At 38.6% G+C, this 26,445-nt stretch overlaps 1 long non-coding RNA gene across 2 annotated transcripts in view; it reads right to left on the reverse strand.

Moving 5' to 3' along the window:
* Window positions 1-24,515: 24,515 nt before the first annotated feature.
* The window catches only part of LOC140505513 (uncharacterized), a 137,668-nt gene continuing 135,738 nt past the window's right edge, over window positions 24,516-26,445 (reverse strand). The window contains exon 5 of one of the 2 annotated variants that reach the window (XR_011967544.1): window positions 24,516-25,848. This is a non-coding gene — a long non-coding RNA (uncharacterized lncRNA). The remainder of the gene's footprint in view (window positions 25,849-26,445) is intronic. The other variant, XR_011967543.1, reaches the window with a different exon arrangement.

The following is a 26,445-nucleotide window of genomic DNA, read 5'->3' on the forward strand; positions in this document are numbered from 1 at the left end:
AGGAGAAAATATTGCAACTAGCCAGAAAGAAACAATTCAAGTATTGTGGAAATACAATCAGGATAACACAAGATCTAGCAAATTTTACAGTAAGGGATCTCAGGGCTTGGAATATGATATTCCAGAAGTCAAAGGAACTGGGATTAAAACCAAGAATCACCTACCCAGTAAAAGTGAGCATTATACTTCAGGGGGAAAAATAGTCTTTCAATGAAATAGAGGATTTTCTAGCATTCTTGATGAAAAGTCCAGAGCTGAATTGAAGTATGATTTTCAAACACAAGAATCAAGAGAAGCATGAAAAGGTAAACAGGAAGGAGAAATCATAAATGGCTTACTAAAGCTGAACTGTTTACATTTCTCCATGGAAAGATAATATTTGTAACTCTTGAACCTTCTCTGAATATTTAGATAGTTAGAGGGATTATATACATATACAGACAGAGGGCACAGGGTAAGTTGAATAGGAAGGGATGATATCTAAAAAAAATAAAATTAAGGGGTGAAAAAGCATATATTGGGAGGTGAAAGAGAGAAATGGAATGGGACAAATTATCTCCCATACAAGAGGCAAGAAAAAGCTTTTTCAATGGGGGGGGGGAAAGGGGGAGGTGAGAGGGAAAAAGTGAAGCTTACTCTCATCACATTTGGCTTGTGGAGGGAATAACATGCCCACTCAATTTGTTATGAAAATCTATCTTACATTACATGAAAGTAGGGGAGAAGAGGGTAAGTGCAATCTGAGGGGCAATGATAGAAGGGCGGGAAAATTGGAAGAGGTAGTAATTAGATGTAAATAATTTTGGGGAGGGACAAGGTCAAAAAGGAAAATAGAATAAATGGGCAAGATAGGATGAAGGGAAATAGGTAATCTTTCACAGTGTGACTATTAAGGAAGTCTTTTGCATAACAACACATGTATAGCCTATATTGAATTGCTTTCCTTCTCAGTGGGAATGGGTGGGGAGGGAGGAAGGGAGAGAAGTTGGAACTCAAAGTTTTAAGAATGAATGTTGAGAATTGTTTTTGCATGCAACTGGGATATAAGAAATACAGGTAATGGGATATAGAAATCTATCTTGCCCTATAAGACAAGAGAGAAGATGGGGATAAGGGAAGGGAAGGGTGTGATAGAAGGGATGGCAGATTTTGGAAAGGGGTAATCTGAATGCATGGTGTCTTGGGTTGGGGGGAGGGGAGAGATGGGGAGAAACTTTGGAATTCAAAATCTTGTGGAAATGAATGTTAAAAACTTAAAATAAATAAATAAATTTAAAAATAAAAAAAAAGAAAGCTAAAGAGATCTGTAGATGGAACAGAGGGAGGAGAGTATTCCATGCATAAGGGAGAGCCAGAGAAAATATAAATTGCAAACTATTTAAGGACACCTACAATGATACAATGGGTAGAGTGCAGAGCATGGAGAGAGGAAGATATAAATTGAAATCCAGCCTCAGACATTTATTAGCTGTGTGATCCTGGGCAAGTCACTTTAACCTTAGTTTCCTCTTCTGTAAAATGAACTGGAGAAAGAAATGGCAAGCCATTCTAGTATCTTTGAGAAGGAGTCTCAGGTAGGGTCATGAAGAGTCAGGCAGGACTTAAAGACTATTCAACACCAACACCAACAACTCAATATGACCATTGTTTTTGAAAAGAACATGGCAATAGATTCTCCCCTGGGGTTCGTTCAACCCTTCCAGACAAAACCTCCATTCTTCCTTGGTCACATTATTATTGTCTGTGTTGTCTCCCTTCCCATATTGCAATGAAAGCTCTTTGAGATCAAGGACTGTCTTCCTTTTGGATTTGGATTCTCAGTTCAGATGACAGTAGCTGACACAGTAAGCATGCAATAATTACTTTTTTGTTCATTCATTCTAACTCTAGGATCTAATTTAACCTCATTTTACAAAGGAGGTTATACCCAGAGTATATATTTTCTTTTAATCTAAGTTTCAATAAAATAACATTTGGGGGCTCTTAAAAAATTTTTTGAAAAGAATTTCCTTAATTTAGAGATGAAACTGAATGCATTTTCTGAGCATTCTTTTTCACATTTCTATAGTGGACCTGATCTTTTGACTGTCCTAACTCAATTCCATGAATTTTTAGTGCATATTGCCTGGATTTATTCTACAGTGGTAATAAGGGGAACATGGAGTTTCCATTGCTAGTTTAAAAATAATGAAAGCTGTATGGAAAGCAGACTGGGCCTTTAAGAAGACTCTCCCTTCTTCACAGACTTAGCTTTTCTTCATCTTTGTCCCTCTTCATTTCTAAATACACTGTCACTACTACACCAGCAGAGTGTGGATGGGGGTAAAATGAGACTATTTACTGCAGTTTTTCAAATTTGGCCAGGAGTCTTAGCTTTCCCGCTTGAAAGACTATGGTAATTTGTATAGGACGTGTGTATAACTTGTATATAACAAATAAGTATTATTTAAAATAAGGTGAGAAAATCAAGCATAATGAGGATCATTATGTAAAGAAATCATTTCTGGTAACAAGAGGCAACTGTCTAGTAACCAACATTTGATAGAGGTAGAATTACCAAGTAAAGTAGATAATTGAGGCAATTAACGAGAAACTTACAGTAGACCTTTTCTGAATATACCCAGTGAACTTGAAAGTCTGTATTAATCCAAATTATTTCTGGATTCTCTCTTCACTTTGTAACCAAGCTTATTTATTTCACCAGGGAACATATCCACTAAATAAAACTCATTTGAGAGATAGTATGGTAGAATGAAAAAAATTCAGAGTCCCAGATTCTGTGTCATGTGTTATGTCCATGACCTGGAAACTCTTTCCATCTCCTGAACCACAGTTTCTTCATCTGTAAAATGGGGATAATGATACTTACATGATTTATCTCATAGGACTCTTGTAAAGTGATTTCTTTGAACATCTTATATTTGTCTTAATATATCATGTTGCGGGATATTTAATCACAAATATAAGCTATTAAGACAGTACTTTATATTTCCTCCCTCCCTTCCTTCCTCAAGGAGACAAGAGATCTTATCCAAGTCCAGGCTTTGTAACCTTGGACAAATCACTCTGCCTTTCTGGGCTATGTCACTGTCTATGAAGTAAAGATAACAATAGCCTGGTCCTGCCAATTTCAAAGGCTTGTTTTGGAGGGGAAAAAACATAATACACATCATCATCATCAGAATCATTAATTTGTAATGAATTTTCCTCATATGGGAGAAACCTAGGTGGTGTGCTGTAAATATATAGAGCTCCCAAGTTTAGCTTTAAACACTTACTAGCTGTGTGATCCTGAACACGTCACTTGAACTCAGTTTGCCTCACTTTGCTCATCCATAAAATGTGCTTCAGAAGGAAATGACAACCTACTTCAGTATCTTTGTCAAAATAACTTCAAATAGGGTCACAAAGAGACAGGCACGACTGAACTTAGATGGATAAATTTTTAAGCCTTTGCTATCTTCTTAGCATTGTGCTAAACACTAAGAATACAAAACAAACAGAAAGCAAGAAAAAAAGTCATAAACATTTTAATTTGACAAGACACCTCTTAAAGGGGAGCCTTTAAGGGAACAGAAGAGGGGAGGGCAGGAGAATAGAAAGTACTAGAGATGAAGGGAGGTAAAGGTAAGAGCCAGGAGGATGGAAGCAGAGGTCCTGAGGATGTATGCTTCCAGGGATCCCCTGTACATCATCATTCTTGGAAATCATGCCCTCTTGGTCCTCAGGCACCCTTGGGGCTGCTCAGCCAATGTGAAAGACCTTCATGTAGCTCTTGTTCATTTGGTGCAAAAAGAAAAAGGTGAGGAAAGGTCGGGGGACAAGTCTTGAACACAGTATGGACTGAACCCTTTTCAGAGGCTCCAAAAACCTTCATGTTGAATCGCCTTCATCACGACTTCTGTTCTTATACTCTGGTTTCCCATTAATTATCCACATATTTGAGTGAGTCCCAGTCATGGCAGGGCTGAACAGGAAGCCCAGGGCAGTCCGAGGCATGGGCTACACTGTGGAATGTTGGGCATATCAGCCCAGGACGGGAGTCCTGCAGAACCAAGCGAGTGAGAACATTGGAGCCTGGGTAACTGAGACTATCAGGTCGCAGACTAAATGCCTGTAAGTCACCTACTTGAACTTCTGAGAGACCTGATGGTGGAGTGATCGGTAAATGCTCTAACCTCCTTCCCTTCTTGACCTTTAAAGACCCATAAAATATATCCCCAGGAAAAATCCTGGAACAGTGGGATCAGCAGAAGGGGAAAACAGACTCAGCACATGAAGCTAGGAAAATTGCTAAGGAGATTCCTCTTGCTGTGGCTGAAGGGGAGGGACAAGTGCAGGACTAGGACTGTCCCAGACCCATCTCAGTGAACCAGGAGGAGATTCTGAGCCCCAGGGGTCCACTGGAGCCCACCATCACCAACAACAGGATCCCAGGCCTGCCTCAGCACCCCAGGGGAATTGGGAAGACACTAGCACAGACAGGATCACCAACTGCTGAGCGTGTCTATGCTGTAGCTCAGCAGAGGAGACCTCCTGTGGCCAGACCACCCCTCCCCCACATTTAAGAAGCTAGCTCCAGGGTAACTGCAGGGAAACTCAGAAAGACTTCACCTGGCCTCTGCTTTCGAACACTAGCCATCTCAGGATCAGGTAAGCCACAGCATTTTAGTTGGTAGCTGAAAGAATCAGAAGCCACAACACACAAAGCCTCAAGTTCAAGGTACAAGAACTGTGGGACAGAGCCCCTTGTGTCTCAGAAGCAGAGACCTACTTTAAAAGCCAGGAAAAGAATGATCATCATTAGTAGAATGACAATGATGAGACAGCTACCAAATCTTATGAGATACTGCAAAAGCAGTTCTATGGGGAAGTTTTATATCTTTGAATTCCTAGATGAATAAAATAGAGAAAGAGGAGATCAACGAACTGGGCATGCAGCTGAAAAAGCTAGAAAAAAAACATATTTAAAATTTCCAAGTAAATACCAAATTAGAAATACTGAAAACCAAAAGAAAGATTAATAAAATTGAAATTAAGAAAACTATTGAACTAATAAATAAAACTGAGTTGGCTTTATGAAAAAAATAAAATAAAATTGATAAACCTTTGGTCAATTTGATTTTAAAAAAAAAGAAGTAAACCAAATTATCAGTATCAGAAATGGAAAGGGTGGACTTCAAGGAGGAGGAAACTAAAACAATAACTAAAAATTACTTTACCCAACTGTATGTCCATAAATTCGACAATCTAAATGAGATGGATGATTATTTTAAAAAATATAAATTGCCCAGATTAACAGAAGAGAAAGTTGAATACTTACCCCCATCTCAGAAAAAGAAATTGAACAAGCCATTAATGAACTCCCTAGGAAAAAACTCCAGGGCCAGAGGGATTTACAAGTGAATTCTATCAAACATATTAAGAACAGTTAATTCCAATACTATTTAGATTATTTGGGAAAATTGGAGAAGGAGTCTTCCTAAATTCTTTTTATGATACAAACGTGGTTTTGATACATAACCAGGGAGAGACAAAACAGAAAAAGAAAATTATAGACCAATTTCTCTAATGAATATAGATGCAAAAATTTTAAATAAGATTTTAGGAAAAAGAATACAGCAACTTATCACAAGAATAATACATTATGACACACTAGGAATGCAGGACTGGTTCAATATTAGGAAAACTATTAGCATTATTGATCATATCACCAACAAAACTAACAGACACCATGATTATCTCAATAGATGCAGAAAAAACTTTTGACAAACTAACACACCCATTCCTATTGAAAACACTGGAGAGCATAGGAATAAATGGAACTTTCCATAAAATAATAAGCAGCATCTACCTAAAACCTTCAGCAAGCATTATATGCAATGCGAATAAGCTAAATGTATTTCCAATAAGATCAGGGGTGAAACAAGGATATCCATTATCACCACTATTATTCAATATGGTACTAGAAATGTTAGCTGTAGCAATAAGAGAAGAAAAAGAAATTGAAGGAATTAGAATAGGCAAAAAAGAAACTAAATTATCACTCTTTGCAGATGATATGATGATCTACTTAGAGAATCCCAGAGTATCAAGCAAAAAACTACTTGAAATAATAAGCAACTTTGGCAAAGTTGCAGGTTACAAAAAAATAAACTCACATAAATCATCTGCATTTCTATATATTACCAACAAAGCCCGACAGCAAGAGACAGAAAGAGAAATTCCATTCAAAGCTATGATAGACACCATAAAATATCTGGGAGTCTACCTGCCAAAACAAATCCAGGGACTACATGAACACAATTATAAAACACTTTTAGCACAAATAAAGTCAGATCTAAGTAAGTGGAAAAACATTAGTTGCTCATGGGTAGGCCAAGTCAATATAGTAAAAATGACAATTCTGCCTAAATTAATTTACTTATTCAGTGTCATACTAATGAAACTATCAAATAATTATTTTCTGGAGCTAGAAAAATATCAAAATTCATCTTCATCTGGAAGGACAAAAGGTCCAGAATATCAAGGAAACTAATGAAAAGCAATGCTAGGGAAGGTAGCCTAGCCTTACCAGATCTCAATTGTATTATAAAGCAGGAATTATCAAAACCACTTGGTAATGGCTAAGAAACAGAGGGGTAAGACCAGTGGAATAGATTAGGTACTCAAGACACAGTAGTCAATAAATATAGCAGTCTCCTGTTTGATAAACCCAAGGACCACAGCTTCTGGGATAAGAACTCACTGTCTGACAAAAATTGCTGGGAAAACTGGATAACAGTGTGGCAGAAACTGGGCATAGACCAATGCCTGACACTGTACGCAAGAATGAAGTCCAAATGGGTATATGATCTAGATATAAAGATTGATACTATAAACAAATTTGTGGAGCAAAGAATAGTATATTTGTCACATTTATGGAGAATGGAGAAATTTTTGACTAAAGAAGCGATAGAAAACCTTATGAAGTGCAAAATGAATAATTTTGATTACATTGAATTGAAAAGTTTTTGCACAAACAATTCAATGCAACCAAGATTAGGAGGGAAGCAGAAAACTGGGAAAGAATTTTTGCAACTACTCTCTGTGATAAAGGCCTCATTTCTAAAATATATAGAGAACTGAGTCAAATGTACAAGAATACAAGTCATTCCCCAACTGATAAATGGTCAAAGGACAAAGGTCAAACAGGAAGTTTTCAGAGGAAGAAATTAAAGGTATCTATAGTCATATAAAAAAATGCTCTGAATTACTATTGACTAGAGAGATGCAAATCAAAACAACTCTGAGGTACCACATCATACCTATCAGATTGGCTAACATGACAAAACAGGAGGATGATAAATGTTGGAGAACATGTGGGAGAGTTGGAACATTAATTCATCGTTGGTGGAACTGTGAGCTTATCCAACCACTCTGGAGAGCAATTTGGAACTATGCCCAAAGGGCTACAAAAATGCGCATACCCTTTGACCCAGCAATACTGCTTCTAGGACTGTATCCCAAAGAGATCATAAAAATGGAGAAGGATCCCACATATACAAAAATATTTATAGCAGCTTTCTTTGTGGTGGCCAAAAACTGGAAATCAAGGGAATCCCCATCAATTGAGGAATGGCTTAATAAATTGTGGTATATGAATGTAATGGAATAGTATTGTGCTATAAGAAATGATGAATAAGAAGACTTCAGAGAGACCTGGAAGAACTTATATGATCTGATGCTGAGTGAAAGGAGCAGAACCAGGTGAACTTTGTACCCAGAAACTACCACAGTGTGTGAGGAATTTTTCTGGTAGACGTAACCTTTTACAGCAATGCAAGGACCTAAAAACTTCCCAATGGACTTTTGAGACAAAACACCTTTCACATCCAGAAAAAGAACTATGGAATTGAATCGCAGAATGAAGCAGACCATTTTCTTTTGTTATGTTTTGTCTTGTTTTGTTTTGTTTTATGGTTTCTCCCATTCATTTTAATTCTTCTATTCAACATGACTGTGGTGAAATTGTATTTAATAGATATGTATATGTAGAACCTATATAAGATTGTAAGTCATCTAGGGGAGGGAATGGGAAAGGAGGGGGGAAAGGGGGAGGGAAGGGAAAAATCTAAGATATATGGAAGTGATTATAGAACAATGAAAACAAATAAAATAATTATTAAAAAGATTATCCGCATATTCTGCAACTTTGTTTTTACTATGATAACAGAAGATGTTTTCACAGAAGTTTCCAGAATCTGTCAGAAACTGCTTAGCATTTAGTATTAAGGAAGCAAGCAGTGTACCACTGAGGATAATAGCGGTGGTTACAACAGTAGGGATAAAAACCCAGAGAAAGGGGGAAGGTGCCCTTTTCCTGAGTGATCCTTGCGAACACACCAAAAACATAGTTGTAGCCTCTGTGCTGCATCAAGGCCAGCTGCCCAGCAGCCACGGGAGGCGCTTCTACGAGGGCTATCTTGTCCCGGGTTGTCATGCCCACGAGGCTTCTCATAAAAAAACAGGGGAATGTCCCATTTTCTTTCATCAGTTGTTCAAAAAGAACATTGTAAGTACTGCGCTCAGGTTGTTTGAAGGTGGCCTGGTGCATGAGCGCAGCGGAAAATCCCGTGTACAAACCTCGAACGACCGCAGACTCGAGGATGTTGAGGACAACAGGACAGTTCGTCTTGTATTCAAGGGTCTCTGCTCTTTCCTGAAACAGCCGAACTGTATTTTTCACCACTTCCACAGGCTGCACCCAAAACGTAGGAGCCATCATCCTAGCCAGGCCTCCAGACAAAGAGTTGACAAAGTTCTTGGGAAATGCGCGGAGTCGTACAGCCAAGCTGCTCCCAAGACTCGTGGTCAAAGCCGTCTCCAAGAAGGCAGAAATGCCCCCCTCGACCCGGCTTTTAGAAACGCTCAGCGCTACTAGTGGACAAAGGGACAGTGTGCGTGTGCCAGGCCTCACAATGGCCTCTCCCAGCCCCCACCTTGCCAGCCGTACCACCACTTTTGGCATGAGTATCTGATATGAATACCTGGGTACTGTCATGTGAGACTTTATGTTGTTGAACTTTTGTTTTGTGTGTGTGTACATAGACACATACATGTACATAAGTACAGGTGTATATGTATATGTGTATATACATATGTGTGCACATGTGTATATATGTTCATTCATATATATATATGTACACATGCATACACAGTCTATATAGCATGACATTGTTAATGATCCCGGGATAGCTTACAATGATCATCTCCACTTGTTGCTCATAAGGAGTTTGTTGGCAATCCAGTCTAGAATTTTCTCTTTCATTGACTCCAATCTCATTGGTCTATTGTTTCTAACATTCATACTCTCCTTTAAGAGAGAGAGAGAGAAAGAGAGAAGAATTTGCTTGTCTGCAATCCTGTAGCTTGTCTCCTTTTCACCACACTTCATTAAAGACCACAGACAATAGTTCAGCCATCATATTTACTACCTCTTTTGATACCCTGATGTGCAGTTCACCTACTTATAGAGAGCAGTAGTGTTTACCTTCTATCTCCTCCATTATCTTTAATTTTAATTCTCCTTCCTTCCCATGTGAAGATCATTCTCCTTCATACAGAAACAAAAACAATTAAGACCTCTAATTGGCTGGAATTGACACAGTCCAGTTCCCTAGTAATTGAGGTCTGAGATGAGAAAGAAATAAGATACTTTTAAGTCATATCAACAGTGAACAAAGGCAGGTTTGCTTAGACATAGCAAGGGAATGGGAGAATTTGGAGTAGGGAAGGGATGCTCATTCAGGATAAAGCATGAACTTAAATAGTTTCTTATACTCATTGTTCATTTTACTGGTCTGTGGGTCTGAAGCTTCATTCTAGCTTTTGTTATCCTGGGTGTTCAGTGGGGCAGCTAGGTGGTGCAGTGGATAGAGCACCAGTGCAGGAGTCAGGAGGACTTGAGTTCAAATCTCACCTCAGACACTTGACACTTACTAGCTGCATGACCTTGGGCAAGTCACTTAACCCCAATTGCCTCATCCTGGGTCATCTCCAGTCATTCTGATGAATGTCTGGTCACTGGATTCAGATGGCTCTGGAGGAGAAGTGAGGCTGGTGACCTGCACAGCCCTCCCTCATTCAAAACAAAGTCAAGTGCAAGTCATGTCATTATTTCTCTTATGGCATGGTCTTCAGCAAAGAAGGATGAACATATATCTTGCGTGTTCAGTACTCAAGTGATCAGAAAGCTTTGTCAGTGGCTGGAAGCTTATTGGTCCCTTGTGCTAATGAAATCTCAAGGATGGTTCCAATCCTTTTTAAGGTAAACCAGTCTAATTTGCATGGGGGAAAGGGGCTTAAGATACTGCTTCCACCACAAATTAAATATTTCTTAATTTTTTTCTGTCACTCGTTTTTCCAACTACCCTAAGCAGTAAATTTATTCCTTTCTATATTTTCCTTTTATTTCCAATTTACTTACTTTTTTTGTCATCCTTTGCATTTACCATAAATGTTAGTATATAGTGGGCTTTGATACCAGTATTATTATTCTTTTAAGTCCTTGCTGTTCTTTTATCTGATTTTCCTTCTCTGTTTTTTACTTGCTATGTTGTCCAACTCTCTCATTTAACAAATGCGGGGATACGTATCCTAGGTCCAGAGAGCTAAATTTCTTGCCCAACATCCCCTAAATCCCTAGCAATGAGTCAAGATTAGAGTCTAGGTTTCCTGACACTAAGACCAATGTGTTTTCCAATGCATTTTGCTATCTCTTTGAGGATCTCATTCATTATTTTCATCCCAAATCATTACTTCTAAGTTTATAACACCCAAACTGGTTTTCCTAGATTTGTTGTCTCAGTCAGACCTCATGGCTTCCTGTCTGCAATTATTTTCACTTGGATATATCACTGCCAACTTAAACTCAACATGTACCCAAAGGAATTCACCATTACAAATCTCTTCCCACAAAGCCTGTTGGCCCTCCAAAATTCCTCATTTGTCAGTGACATACTCAAAATGAATCAAATTAAAAGAAAAAAAAACTTGAAAAAATTATGACTTTTGATTCATAATTTACATACATTCCCTAATACACCCAATAGTTTTTTCAGCTTTTCTTGTGAAATGATTCTCCTGGGTATCACTACTTAGCTATTCACATTATACTACCCTAATTCTTGTCCTTAGTACTAGATGACTGCAAAAGCTTTCTCCCCCAGCACCCTTTAATTTGTCCTACATGGAATCTATCTTAAACTTAACCACCAAACTTATCTTCCTTGTGCACTATTTTTATTGCATCACAGTACTGCTTAAAAATAATTGAAAGCATCCTGTTTCATTGTACTTCAGATATAAACACCTTCTCCTGGCCTTCAATGCCTCCCATCATCCCTTTATATCCCATTTATCTGGTTGCCCACTATTTCCTAACATACATTTTCCCTTCCAGTGAGGTCATTCTCCTTACTATTTCAGAAATATACCAATATTCATTCAGTCCTCTATGCCTTCGCTAATATCATTCCCTAATCTTAGAATATGCTCTCTTCCCTTTTCTGCCTATTAAGATCTATAACTCATACTTTCAAGGACTAGCTCAATTCTTCCTTTTTAAAAGAAGTCATCCCTGACAGACTAACTCTCACTAATCTCCTTATATATGAATTTCTGCAATACTTCTAGATTTTACCATGATTAATGCTCATGTATCTATCCACTTGTGTTGATCTCTGCTTATCTCATATTTCAGCACTTAACAATATCTATTTTTTCCATATGTATGGATACTTCCACTGATGCAGATTGCAGTATGCCTACACCTCAGTAAATGATATTCATGAGTTGCTGTGTTTGGGAAAAAAATCTGTTGCTTGGTTGCTAACAGCTTATGGTTAAACTTCTCTCACTTTGGTTAAGTTATTGAGAGTATGACATATTTTCATTGTCAGATCTTCTCAGATTGGTAAGATCTATTAGATTTTATGTTCCCTTGGCACAGCTATTACTTCCACATGATAATGAGGCACTGAGAAGACTTTATGGAGGACCTGTTTTATACCTATTAGTTTTTATTTTTCCAACAGGATTATAAATATCTTGAGGACAAGAATTACACACGTACACACATAGAAACATGCATACCCATGTCTTCTGAAGCCTCCATTGCACCTGTTAGTGTGCCTAGCACATAGCACACACTGAGTAAACATTTGTTGATCAATTAATTCAAAGTTGTGGGGAAAGGACCAGAAGATAACCAGAGAAATGAAGGAGGAAGTGTGTACACGAGCCTTAGCAAGGTGGCACAGTGGGCAGGGCACTGGGCTTCTAGTCAGGATGCAAAGTCGCTGGCAGGGAGATAAAGTCTGGATAATGAGGAGAGGAGCCAGGCATGAAGAAAGCAAGCATGGCCTGGGCATCTCATGATATGAATTGTATAGATATTATCTCCTATCAATAATTCAATGAAAAAAATTTATGTAACATTATGTGCAAAGCATTGTGCTACAGATACCAAGATAAAAAAGGATAGTCTGTCCTTGTTTATATTCTACAAGGTTATTTGAGGAGGGAGTGAAGTGATAAGCAAAGGCTTCTTGAAGGTGGTGGTATCTGGCCTTTGAGGAAGGCTGGAGCTTTTCAGAAGCAGAGGTGAAAAAAGGAGTACTCTCCTCCTCTGGCTTCACTTTCTTCTCTTTCTAATCTAGGATTTTTATTTAACCAATTCACTTGACATTTTCTGCACTTGAACCTCTTGAGGGTAAGAGGACTAATATGTCATTTTCTTCTCCAGCTGAGATGAGGAAACAGAGTTAAGTGACTTGCCCAGGATCATGGAGCTAGTAAGTGTTTGAAGTCAAACTTGAACTCAAGTCCTCCTGAGTTCTTTAGCCATTCCTGTCCTGCCAGTCATCAACCCTGATTTACTCCCATTATCCATCTCCCCCACTACTTCTACTCTTATGCTGCTGAATAGAGCCAGATGAAGTCATGTAGGGTTCACTGTATTCTAATCTCTTTGTTATTCTCAGCTGGGCCCTTACAAGGCAATCCCATTACACTTTCCTATTGAGTTTCACTCCCCACAGCAGCTGTTCTAAACCTTCTCTTCCCTCCTCAAGCCTACTATACCTCTACAGTTGTTCAGTTGTGTTCGATTCTTTGTGACCCCGAGAACTGTACTGTCCATGGAGTTTTCTTGACAATGATATTGGAGTGGTTTGCCATTTCCTTCTCCCGTTCATTTTACAGATGAGGAAACTGAGACAAACAGTTAACTGACTTGCTCAGAGTCACAGAGCTACTTAAGTGTCTGAGGCCCAATTGGAAACTGACTCCATCCTAACTCCAAGCCAGGCATTCTATCCACTGAGCAATCTAGCTGCCCCCCAGCTGTACCTCTTCTTCCCACCAAATTCCTCCTCAACTCATATTTTACTTAAATGACCACAGTGAGGCCCTGGTGAGTAAAGCAGGCTGAACTGTTAATCACTCCCTTAGCTTGAGGCCCCAACTATACATACTTAAAGAACTCACTCCCCCTCCCTTCATGTGGGCAGAATTTCCTAGCAGCTAACTCCCTTCTGGGATATGACTTTCCTTTCCCAGCAACTCACTTCCTCTCCCTTTGTAGAGCAGTGGCTTTCTCTTCAGGCCCAGTATGGGACGACAACAGAGGAGGGACACTGAATGGCTGCCTCCTCTGGGACTTTTGGCTTTCTACTTCTAGAAGTATCTGGCTCCAAGGATTATTTTTCTCTGTGTCCTGTTGTCCTTCTCTCTGTCCCTCTGTCTCTTTCCCTCACATATTTTCATTTCTATTAAATCTCCAAACCCTCAGCTAGTTTGCACTGGCATCTCCAAATTGAATTTACAAAACCTCAAAAATTTAGAACTCGTCCCCTCTGGATTTCCTCTCTTCCTTCCCAATCTCCTCATATACATTCAAATAAGTAGAATTGGCATTGGCTCAACAGTGATCTGGTTTTAATATAGTTTTAAATGCATGACAAGAAGCCCAGAAAATGCTGCATGAAGAAGTAACATTTTTAAACCATGGCCATTTTTTGCATCCAGGAAGGGAGATTTCTTTTCCAATCCTCTTGTCCCATTCTCCATTGGAACAGTAAAAATGGGGGGGGAAAAGTAAAGTAGAAATGAAGGGAATAAGTCACCACTCATCTCCAAGGGAACCCCACTCCACTTCCACCACAGACACTCCTGGATGTCTATTATATTCTGTTATGTTCTGGATAGGCTCTATATTGTTATAGGGTAATCAGTTTAGAGCTCAAAGTCCTTCTTGACACAGTCAGGTGGGAACATGGCCCTGCTCTTTGACCTTAACCCTTCCCTGGAAAGTTCAGCATGAGGAGCCCTCCTGACTCTCAGCTATTCCCACATCGCCATTTTTTTCCAAAATCTTCAAGTTCCTCTTCCTCTTTGACAGAGGGAAATTGTGTGACTCTCTCAGACCCTGAAGACTTCCAAACAAAAAGTATCAGCAGAAAAATCTGGGAAGACTTCTATGAACTGGAATGCAGTGAAGTGAGCAGAACCGGGAGAATAGTGAACACAGTAATACTGTAGGATGATCAACTGTGAATAGTTTTGCTGTTGTAAGCAATACAAAGATCCAAGACAATTCTGAAGGATTTATGATGGATAATGCTATCCACCTCCTGCGAAAGAACTTATGGAGTCTGAATGCAGATAGAATCATACTTTTTATACTTTATTTTTCTTTATTTTCTTTCTTCTTCACCTTTTCCTCCTCCTCTTCCTTCTTCTTCCTCTTCCTTCTTCTTCTCCTCCTCCTTCTTTTTCCTGTGTTCTCTTTTGCAATATGACTAATATGGAAATATGTTTTGCATGACTGCACACGTATAATCTGTATAAAAATGCTTGCCTTCTCAAGAAGGAAAGAGGAGAGGGAGGAAGGAATTTGGCACTCAAAAGTTATAAAATAATGAATGTTAAAAGTTGTTTTTATATGTAATTGAGAAAAAAAGCATTCTTAAAAAAAATACCAACACTTTGCTTAGTTTCCAGACATCTGGTGCTCACTGATGTCTGGGAGAAGTGCTTCACTGAGAAAAATGGGGCAGTTCACCATGAACCCCTTCCACTTCCCTTCTCTAAATCACTCCTCTCTTTCTCATTCAAACTCCTAGAAAAAACTGTCTTCACTCACTGACTCTACTTTCTGTTCTTAGCCACCATACAAGGACAAGACCCTAATCACTTCTTGCCTAGATATTATAATAACCTCCTAATTAGTCTTCCTGCCTCAAATCTCTCCCCACTTCATCCTTTCTTCCACACAGATGCCAAATGACAGGTCTAACCATTTCATTTCCCTGCTCAATAAACTAGCACAGAATGGATTTAAATACTAAATATTAATTGCTTCTCTTTTACCCAGGAACTCTGAGGGTCTTCTCCCAGCTTGATTTTTTTTTTTTTATTAAAGGGGACATCCCTTGAGCAACTACTTAAACAAGCCAATTCATTGAATGGGTGTATCTCACTCAAAGTGAGAATACTATAAGACCTTAGCCTGAAAGAGCCAGGGTCTCCCATTGCATCCTGGGCCATCTCCAGTTGTCCTGATGAATATCAGGTCACTGGACCCAGATGGCTCAGGAGAAGAAAGTGAGGTTGGTGACCTTGCGCAGCCCTCCCTCAAAGTCAACTGCAAGTCATGTCATCATCCTGATGTCATGGTCCTCTTTGAGAACAAAGGACAGACATGACAACAAACCTCTTTGGGGCTGTGTCTAGGGTTAAACACAAACTCCTTTGTCTCATACTTCAAGCCCTTAGCAACCTAACTCCAACATATATTTCCCAACTTCTATATTGCTCCCCTTCTCATACTCCATAGATCAGTCAAACAGGCATTCTTACTATTGTTCCTCACCTGACATTCCACTGATTTTTTCTGTACCTTTAAACGGACTGTCCTCCATGCCTGCAATGTACTCCCTCCTCACCTCCACCTCTTGGGATGTTTAGTTTCCTTCAAGCACCATTTTCTACATGAAGCCTTTCTTGATATCCCCTACCCTCAAGCCCTCCACCACCTCACTGGCTATTATTACCTTCCCCCCCCTACACAAAATAACCTTGTATGTATTTTGAATATACTTATATATGTACATGTTGCCTTTCCCTATAAAATATTAGCCCTCTAGCACAATGCTTAGCATGTAGTAGGCACTTAATAAAAACAACAACTAGCATTTACATAACATTTTGAGGTTTGCAAAGCATTTTACAACAATATTTTATTCTCATAAAAACCCTGGGAGTAGATTCTACTATTATACCCATTTTATAGATGAGGAAACTGAGGCTGAGAGAGGTTAAGTGAGTTGCCCAGGGTCATGCATCTAATAAGTATCTGAGGGAGGATTGGAACTGATCTTCTTGACTGTAAGTTCAATGTTATGTCAGTTGTGTGGCCTAGCTTAATTAAAACTGATTGATGAATTTATTTCCAGGAGTAGAGGTAGAAGATGGGCCACTGAGTGAAAGGAAGAGCAGGTAGGTCAGTTTGACTAGGTTATAAAATTATTGAGAGAGGTAGTTCTAGAAAGTTAGGATGAAGCCAGATTAAGGGTTTAACTTTGTCCTACAATGTTGTGCAAGTTAATTGAGACAAAGTAAAATAATTAAATTTATTGACATGTAAAACTGTAACTTTTTGTGCCTTTAAGAAAATTTTAAACTATACAATATGTCCTTGTGCTGTAATCCTGTTTTACACAATTTGGCATGGAGTTCACATGATTTTAACATGTAATCTTTAATTTTGCATCATAAAACAACATTTTTATCACATTGAATCCATTTTTCCAAGTCTAGCCTTGATGATGAGCTATAGATTTTCTGTGAGGTTTAATCTGCTGAGGTCCTAAATCTTGAGCATGTTTATCCTCGTTTCTTTGATAAATTAAACCTTTTGTGACACATAGCATAGTATAAGTCTGTGTCATTGTTTTCTGTTTCTAGTTTTGACTTCTTAAATTCTATACCAATGAGTGTTTCTCGGTATATCAATATACTTATGAAAATTCATCATTCCCTCAGTGGGGATAAGACTTCTAAGTCCAATGGAAGTTTTACTCAGCTCTTATGGGCTTGCCTAGGCTTCTTACAATATGTTCGGGAGAGCCTTGGATCAAAAAAGTGAGATTCATCAGCAAAAAGTAACTTTTTCCAATCTTCAGTATTTTAGTTTTTGTATTATCTGACCCATGGCAAGTGTGGGCTTTTTTTCCTCATAGTGATGATTAACAGCTGGTTTTATCCCAGTCTTCTCACTGTCCTTCCAACTTCAGGTACCCTGTGTTTCACTTTGGAGAAATCAATAATAACCCCTCATGCTTCCTTGGTGTTTCTAAAGGTCTTTTCATGAGGATTGATATTTGTCATTTCTTCCCATTTTTCACTTTGTTCCTCTCTTTCTTTGACCATTGGTACACCTGATCCTGTTTCATTATGATCTTTGCTATATTTGTAGCAGATCATATTGAGAGAAAGCATAGTATAGTGGATATGGAACTGGACTTGAAATCAGGAAGTCTTGTCTAAAAATCCTACCTCAGATACTTATTAGTTGCATGATCCTGGGCAAGTCATATAAACTCTCTGGGCCTCAGTTCCCCCATCTGGAAAAATGGGGTGGGAAATATATGATTGCACTCTCCCCTACGTCTTTTGTAAGGACAGGGAATATGAATGTTCTTACCTAGGATTGAAATGGAAGGATCTTCTTCACATTTTCCTGCATCTATGCCAAAAGAGCTTACTTCTCTTACATATCTCCCACTTATAGAGTGGTGATATCCTAGGAAGAAAGTTTGTATGAAAATTATATTCCTGGTGGGGTGGTGACTGATCTACTCTCATTTTACTACATACAACCCACAAATTCTGAGGGTATCCATGCCCTTTGAGCCTTATTTGTAACTAGCACCTCAAGAGAGTTTCCTGTGATATCACTTGCTTAGAAAAATGCCCATATCTTGTTCCACGGGAAGATTGTCTTCTTGTAACCATGGCGATCTAAACACTAACAATTTCATATCAAGGACTCCCAGAATTATTTGTCCTTTACTGCCATCTGCTTGCTAATGGAGAGGAATGATTTCATATCACACTAGTCCTCCCCTCAAAGGCCTGCCATCCACAGTAATCACCTATCCTTCTATATTTTCTTAGCACATTTAGTAAAATCTTGGTTCATCAGAATACATATTAAGAGCTAGAAGGAATCTGATGAGTCATTAAGCTCTATCCCTTCATTTTATAAATAAGGAAACTAGACTCACAGAACTAAAGTGATGTGACCAAGGTCACACAGAGTAGGTGGCAAGGCTAGCTTTCAAACCCAGGCTGGCTGGTTCCAAAATCCATAGCACCAGACCTGCCTCCCAGTGCCCCAGCATCCTCTTTAATTCTATGCATTTTGCCTCTTTCTGGGACTCCAAAGTAGTCTGAAGATAAAGCACATCAGTAATCCCTCAGTTCCCCAAAGTTCTTCCTCTTGATACCATGTATCAAGAATGTTGTATACTGCTCTCTGAAATCTCCCATCTCATTTCAAGCTCTTTGCTTTCCCATTTTGTGTATCTGCACTGACTATTTAAAATTAAATGAAGACCTTGTGCCTGAAGTGCACAAGTCACTTGGTTTTTCAAGCCTGAAATGAAATGGATGCCTTGCTTGTTATTCCTACCATCTGAGTAACTGAGATTTCCTGCTGACCCTTCATTGCATCATTGCTTGGGCCTTCCCACTCTCTTTTCTCATCTGTTCTCTGATTCCCTGGACAAAATGGCATCAAGTTCAGCTAAATTCTGGGCTTGCAGCTGCCTTGCTAATGGATTCTTGGTCCTGCGATTCAGTTTGCTCTTCAAAGTCTCAGTCAGCGCTGATTCTTCCTCATCTGAAGTTGCCCAGTGCCTCCAACATTCTTTGATACATCTCATTATAGCCTTTTTGCTTGCCTTAATCTCAAATAAAAATCTCTTCATCCTTTTTCCTCTATGTTTTTTCCTCCAAAGATTACCAAGCACTGAAAACACACTGTGGAAACAGAGGAGAGAAGAAAGGCCAGAAGAAATCAGAGAGAAGGACAGCTTTGAAAGTAACATGCAGAGTTTATTATATATTTACAAAGAAAGGCAAGCTTCACATAGGAGTCTCAGTTTTTGCAACTCCCATCTTCTATTTTGCTATATAAATGGAAGTTATTCATATCAGTTGATGCTTGCTAAGGTCAGAATTTAAAAAATGGGGAAACCCCTTGCAAAAGATTGTCATCATCTCAGCTTTGACTCCCTGCTGCTGGGGGGAGGATACTATATATGTGTGGAGTCTCTGATGTTTTTACATGTAAAACTTTTGTAAAGCTGGACAAAAATGTAGTAAAGCCCTACTTAAGTCTTTTATTTCTTCATACTTGTTGCTACAAGTCATTATTAATACTTGGGGTCTTTAACTAACACAAGATTATCCTTCACAATAGAACTACATAAACATAATAACGACTAAAAGTTGTAATAGCTAACGTTTACATAGTGTCTTCAGGTTTACAAAGGTTATCTATCTCTCTCTATATCTATCTATATAGATACGTGTGTGTATGCGTGTATATGTGTGTATGTCTGTCGTTCAATTGTTTCAGTTACATCCAGCTCTTCATGACCCCATTTAGGTTTTCCTGGCAAAAATATTGGAGTGGTTTGCTATTTCCTTCTCCAACTCATTTTACAGATGAGAAGACTGAGGCAAACAGAGTTAAGTGACTTGCCCAGGATCACAGAATTAGTGTCTGATATCAGATTTGAACTCAGGAAGATGAGTCTTCCTGACTTCAGGCCCAACATTCTATCTACTGTGCCACCTAGCTACTACACACACATTTATCTGTATATGTCTGTACATATATGTGTATCTTCCTCCCAAGTCCACCATGTTATTTTGAAGTGGGTCTACTACACTGATAGAAGACACCGTTTCCAGAAGGAAACAAAGATACATACTCCACACAATAATATACAACCCACCCAATGGAGGAAGCCAATTCAAGGAGCGTGGAAGTCAAGGCCTACAGAAACAAGAGAGAGAGCTAGCCCTGGTAGTCAAAAATTAAGAGATGAGCCTCCTAGAGAACTGTACAAGGAAAGAAAGGACTTCCAGTTCCTTCAGTTACAGAACTGTAAGTTGTCTTGGCACATATGTTCCCTACACATGAACCTCATTACCACTGTATTCTAAGTTTATGTTCACTCTTCCCCCAAATACGATGTGTATTTGCAGGATAGTGTACAGGTTTCTGTGTGCGTGTGTGTGTGTGTGTGTGTGTGTGTGTGTGTGTGTGTGTGTGTGTGTGGTGGGAGAGGGAAGGAATATTCTATAAATGCTGTTCTTTATATGACATCTTATTATACCATACAATACTATACCATCTTTTGCCAAAAGCTAATTGTGTCCACTAATCACTTGTTAATGGGAAGTGCACTAGTAAGGGCTCATGAGCTATGCTGGAATTGTAGAGGTATACTAGAACAGTAACCACCCTCTGGGGAGCCAAACCAAGGGTGTGAGTACAAGATGAGCGAGTAGCACAGAAGGGATGCTATGCCTTAAGCAGAACACCGAAACTGAATAGCTGGGGAGCAGTTTTTCTTTAAAGTGTCTGACAATTTGCTAGCCATTCAGCATCTACAAGCACAGCATTATACCAGGAGCTCAATATTTCAGCCAGTTTCCGTTTCATTCTCTTTTTTCACCATTTTCCCACTGACTCTTCTCCCCAAAGGCATGAGAATATCGGCACTTTTCCATGGAGTTATTTTTAAAAAGTAAAATAGTCAGTGCTTACAGTATTTTGATTTCTTTCCCCACTGACTAGAAAATGCAATCTCTTCTTTGTCTTCTCTGTATTCTCTCTCACTCTAGGCATGGCCAGACTCAAGCTTTTAAAAGATTTACTCTAGCTGTTTAAACAGATGGGCGCAGGTAACCTTTGCAATATTTTCTCCCTAACACTTCAGTGCCCACAGAATCCTGGTTTCTAAAGTTTAATGAAGTCAACGATTAACATTATCTGAGCGACAGGAACCCAGAGTTGACCTCATTCGTTGCCTGCATCCCAAATCACTCACATTCAAATACATCTATATAGACAAGATAAAGTGACAGAATAGAAATATAGTTTCATCTCAGATATTATGAAAACAAATCAGAATTCCTGGTTTATTATCTGACTTAATGTCTCTTTAATGTAAGAGACTAGCACTGAAGATAGCAGCAGATATAAATCTAAAAGCACTGACGTTAAATATTGAGTGAGCTGTACTTCAAGGGGCTAGAAAGGAAAGTGTTTAAGGAAAGAACTGGAAAAACTCAGGGAGATCGTTCAATAGGAAAAGTGAATTCACATATATATTAATCAGCGACAAGCCTGTGTTAGGCAGCAGTACAATGCTCTTGGTCAGGTACTTATTATTTAGATTATTCACTCCTTAATTGGGGGTGAGGAGGAGGAGAATAAGTATTTATATACCATTTAATATGTGCTAACCCCTGTGTGCTAAGAGCTTTCCAAATATCTCATTTTATTTTAATTCAATTCAACAAACATTTATTAGGCACCTACTTGGTACTAGGACAAATACAAAGTTTAATTTGATAATTTAATCAAGCAATATTTCCTTAAGAGCCTACTAAATACAATGCATGTTGTTAGGTGCTGGAGATAGAGACAAAAATGAGACAGTTTTTTCCCTGGAGGAGCTTACCATCTACTGTTTCTCAACTAATGAAATTGAACATAAGTAAACATTTATTAAGCTCTTGCTGTGTATCAAGTTCTGAGAAAATCAGTAATGCCTCTTCAACCTATATGAAAAAGCAGGCCATTTGGCATTTTTTAGACAGTAGTGGAGGAGGAATTCACTCCTAGTGGATGGTATTTCTCTTCCCCCTCCCAAATCCACCATTTCATTTTGAAGTGGGACTGCTCTGCTGGTAGAAGACAGCATCAATTGAGTTAGAGTTAGCAATAAACCACTAATAAATTTAGAGAGAGTAGTTTTAGGCAAAGGGTAGGGCCAGAAGCCAGACCCCAGGATGAAAACTGAATGGGAGACATGAAAATGAAACAGCTTTTCTAGGAGATTAATTGTGAAAAAGATACAGGATGATAGATATCTTGAGGGACTGGGTTTAGTGAAAGGTTTTGTTTTATTTTTTAAAGAACAGGGAGATCTGGCCATATTTTTAGTCAGAAAAGAAAGAATAGGAAAGATTATAGATGAGAAGGAAAGAGAGAGAATGGTTGAGTTCCCAAGGGATACAGAAAGGAATATAAGCAAAAACATAAACTGGGGAGTCAGTACAAAGGACCACTTTATAATAAACTGGAGCAAAGAGGGAGAGAATGGGGATGGTGTAGAGGGCTTTTGAGGTTTGGACTATAGGATAAGAGGGAGCTTATGGTGGATAGCCTCTATTTCCTCAGCAAAGTAGGAGTTGAGGTCTTTGACTGAGAGGAAACAGGAAAGATAGTTCAGGATTAAAGGGAGAAAAGAAGTTTTGAAATAATCACTATGGGAAATGGGACATAGAGTCAACCAGGGAAAACCAAATAGATTGCCATGCAACAGTGAGAATTCATTTGTACTGCACCCTGGCAGCATGATTTTGGGACAATTTTCCAGTACCATCCAGCAACTTTTGTTTGATCATGTCAAAGGACAATTACTTCTTCTTTTCTTCTGAATTCTTATAACACCTATATGTAGCGGCAAGCACCCTGACACATCCAGGATGACCTACTAGCACAGGTTCTTAGATTGACTTTTCTAAAAGGAAAGCAACTTTTGAGGGATCAACAATCTTCTTTAATTACATTCACCAAGAGAGAAAATACATGCAGAGAAATAAAGACCAAGAGACAGAGCTTCTAACTGTCTGATCATAAGCAATACATGCGTCAAAGATCAACAGATCGATGCAACAGTCTGACCATTACATACATGCATAGTTATCAGAGAGAGAAGCACCAGCATCTGGGTTTTCAAAGCTGGGAGGCTCCTTAACGGCTACTCAGAGTCTCATCTGGTACATGAACCTTCCTCCAAAGAGTAAGCCCCAAAACATAACCTCACCTCACAATATATACACACTTTTCAGAGCTGGAGGGCATCACAACTCTCCATCAATGACCCTCCTGAGCCAGTGCCTCCTTAGAAATTAACAAAAGATTAACAAAAGAGCCTTCCTATAAAACAAACCTCCCCTAATCTAGCTTCCCTTAATGGGCTCTACCTGAGGTCTATTAATGGGTGGGAAAGATCTTTAACTCTCATTAACATTACATTAATATTACAGTATAAGACATACAGATAAAGCATTAAGTACTTTTTCATTCTATCTCTCCAGTTTCGTTAAGGGAAAGGACTATTTCTTATCCATCAAAAAAAACCCCCTCAGAGCACCATGAATAGTGTCATTAGAATGTAAATTCTTAGTGGGAAGGGACTGTTGGGTTTTTGTTGTATCCTCATCAAGTAGCATAATGGCTAGCATACAATAGGTGGTTAATAAATGCTTACTGAATAAAACAGTCTGTACTAAGGAAATATTTCTTAATTGGCTGATTATAGTCATTTAAAATCAAATGGGAAGACTAAACATCTGTAAGAGATTATAAGTGTCACCGTAATGGAAAAGCACTTGAGAGCTGGGTAGGACCTCAGGGACCATTCAATCCAACTCATACACTAACAGGAGTGGGGAATCCCTAAAAGGATTTTTTCTGTGAAGCTTGGATTCAGTCAAAGGTCCACACTTGAGGACCTAGAGGGCCATGTGTCATTTGAATCCAATTCCTTCATTTTACAGGTGAAAAATAATTAATGCTTAGAGAGTTTAAGTCTTCAGTAGCAGCACTGGGGTTTGAACCTAAATCCCCTAAATACAGGGCTCTTGGATCTTTTCTAGGATATTGCTCTTTTCTTGTAAACTTTCTTCTTCATGCTTCTTTCCCATAATCCCTTTCAGAATGCCATTCTGGCATTTTCCAGGACCTATACATCCCAGTCTGACACTACATCCTAGTCAGCCAAAACTAGTCATGGTTGTGCTTACTGTATCCACTGAAATTGAATAACTTGGCTGGTCAACCCTTCAGGGCTAGCCTCCTTGCATGTGCTTAAGGGAACAATCAGTTAGGCAGAAGAACTAATCTACACTAGCATATTGGTGACAGAAGGCTAAGAATGAATGTTAGGAGAGACACATGGGGTCTTTCCTTTCTTCTCAGGCAGTGTGTGTATATATATATATCTATATCTATATTTATATATATGTACACACACATATACATATATGCATATGTGTATATGTGTGTGTGTGTGTGTGTGTGTGTGTGTGTATATATATATATATATATATATATATATATATATATATACACACACACATATATATTAATAGGGGCCTTCTGGAGATATTGTATATACCTATTTTGTTGTCTTACTAGGAGTCAGTGTAATGGTGGAAAGATGAGGCATACCTTGATGGGGAGGAGTAGGAGCCAGTCAGGACTTTGAAAAGTTCTTCAATTTATGGAAAGTAGGCATTCACAGACTTCATTTATGCATGGTCCTACTCACCACCATCCCTAGTCTCTATAACTCTATGGAGTAAAGATGTAGGTAAGTTGTGGGAAATGTCTTTGCAAGTTTCCATGGCTCTATTTTGCCCAAGAATATCTATGTCTAAGGCAATGAATAATAAGAAAGCAGCAAAGGGTAGTAATAAAGCTCCCTGGGTTTAGAGTCAGAAGGACCTAGGCTCAAATCATTTCTATTAGTTATATTTATAGCCATGTGGCTGTGCCAACAGCAACTGTTTACCAAACACAAAAAAATGTCCAAGATATACTTTTTAGTTTCATCTAAATGATTAACATTTTCTCCCTTATTTTTTAAAGTCCAGACTATCGACAAAACAATAAATCAAGTCTTGATTTCTGGTGTTTGCCAATTTCCAAGGTGTAAACACTCACTTCATTTCCCCTCAGTTGATCCTGACTGGACTCCACTATGACCATGCCCTCAGAAAACCTCATTACCAGGAAACTCATCCTACTCTATTATGTGAGCTCATCAATATCTTTATGGTGGTAGTGCTTCAGTTGTTTCCAACTCTTTGTGACCCCATTTGGGGTTTTCTTGGCAAAGATACTGGAGTGGTTTGCCATGTCCTTCTCCAGCTCATTTTAGAGATGACAAAACTGAGACAAACAGGGTTAAGTGACTTGCCCAGGGTCACAGAGCTAATAAGTGTCTGAGGATAGATTTGAACCCAGGTCTTCCTGATTCCAAGCCCTCTCTGTATCCACTGCACCATCGAGTGGCCTGTCAGTACTTAGAGTACCCTCTGATTAGAGGGTTAGAGGGAAGAGCAAAGAACTTTTCTCAGTTTCCATTTAAAGAAGTCTCCCAGACTAGCCAGCTACTCTACCATACTCCTTCTTCTCAACATCTTCCACCCCCACCTCATCTTCCTTTTGCATGTGGTCTCCCCCATTAGACTGTAAGACTTGAGGACAAGGCCTGCCTTTCTTTTTCTTATTTGTCCCCAGCACTTATCATAGTAATAAATGATAAACATATAAATTTAATAATTTATTATTTAAACATAATAAATATTTATTGACTGACACTGAAAATTTAATGATCTTCTCTAGCAAGTCTGTTTGGGATGACTCCAATATGGCACCAGACAATGTTCAAGTCATTTAATCCCTATTTGCCTCAGTTTCTTCACCTGTAAAATGAGAATAATAACAGCATTTATATCTAAGATTTTTGTAAGGATCAAATGAAAAGATAAATGTAAAATTCTTAGCACAGTGAAACACACAGTAAGTGGCATATAAATGTCAGATATTATTATGAGGATCTAATGAGATAGTGTATGCAAGGTGCATTGTAAAGCTGAAAATACTATCTAAATGGGAGCTATTTTTAAACCTACTATGGTCATAGTTTCTCCTGAACCCATTTAGGCTAGCTGGACTAGCTTTAATTAATTTTTTTTTTATTTTATTTAATCAAATGAGTTAGAATTCCAAGTAAAGGCTATTCCAAGTTTATTATGCTAGTTAAGAATGGACTGAAGAATCCAATATTAAAAGTGAAATAGGGCAAAAAGGGACTTTACTGTCTGCATATTTGAATAATATTAATGAAAACACTCTTTAATACTGTGACCTTTTATATTAGCCATGAAAATAGGCTGTACTCCACTTAGCCCTGTGAACTCTGAGTATATTTGCTACAAGCTGATGTTTTTAGTTCTATAATTATGCACAGCAGTTGAAAGCAGTGAAGATTACTAGGAAGAATAGGGAGATGACACTGG

Source organism: Notamacropus eugenii, chromosome 1 (assembly GCF_028372415.1).
Source record: "Notamacropus eugenii isolate mMacEug1 chromosome 1, mMacEug1.pri_v2, whole genome shotgun sequence".
Taxonomy (NCBI): domain Eukaryota; kingdom Metazoa; phylum Chordata; class Mammalia; order Diprotodontia; family Macropodidae; genus Notamacropus; species Notamacropus eugenii.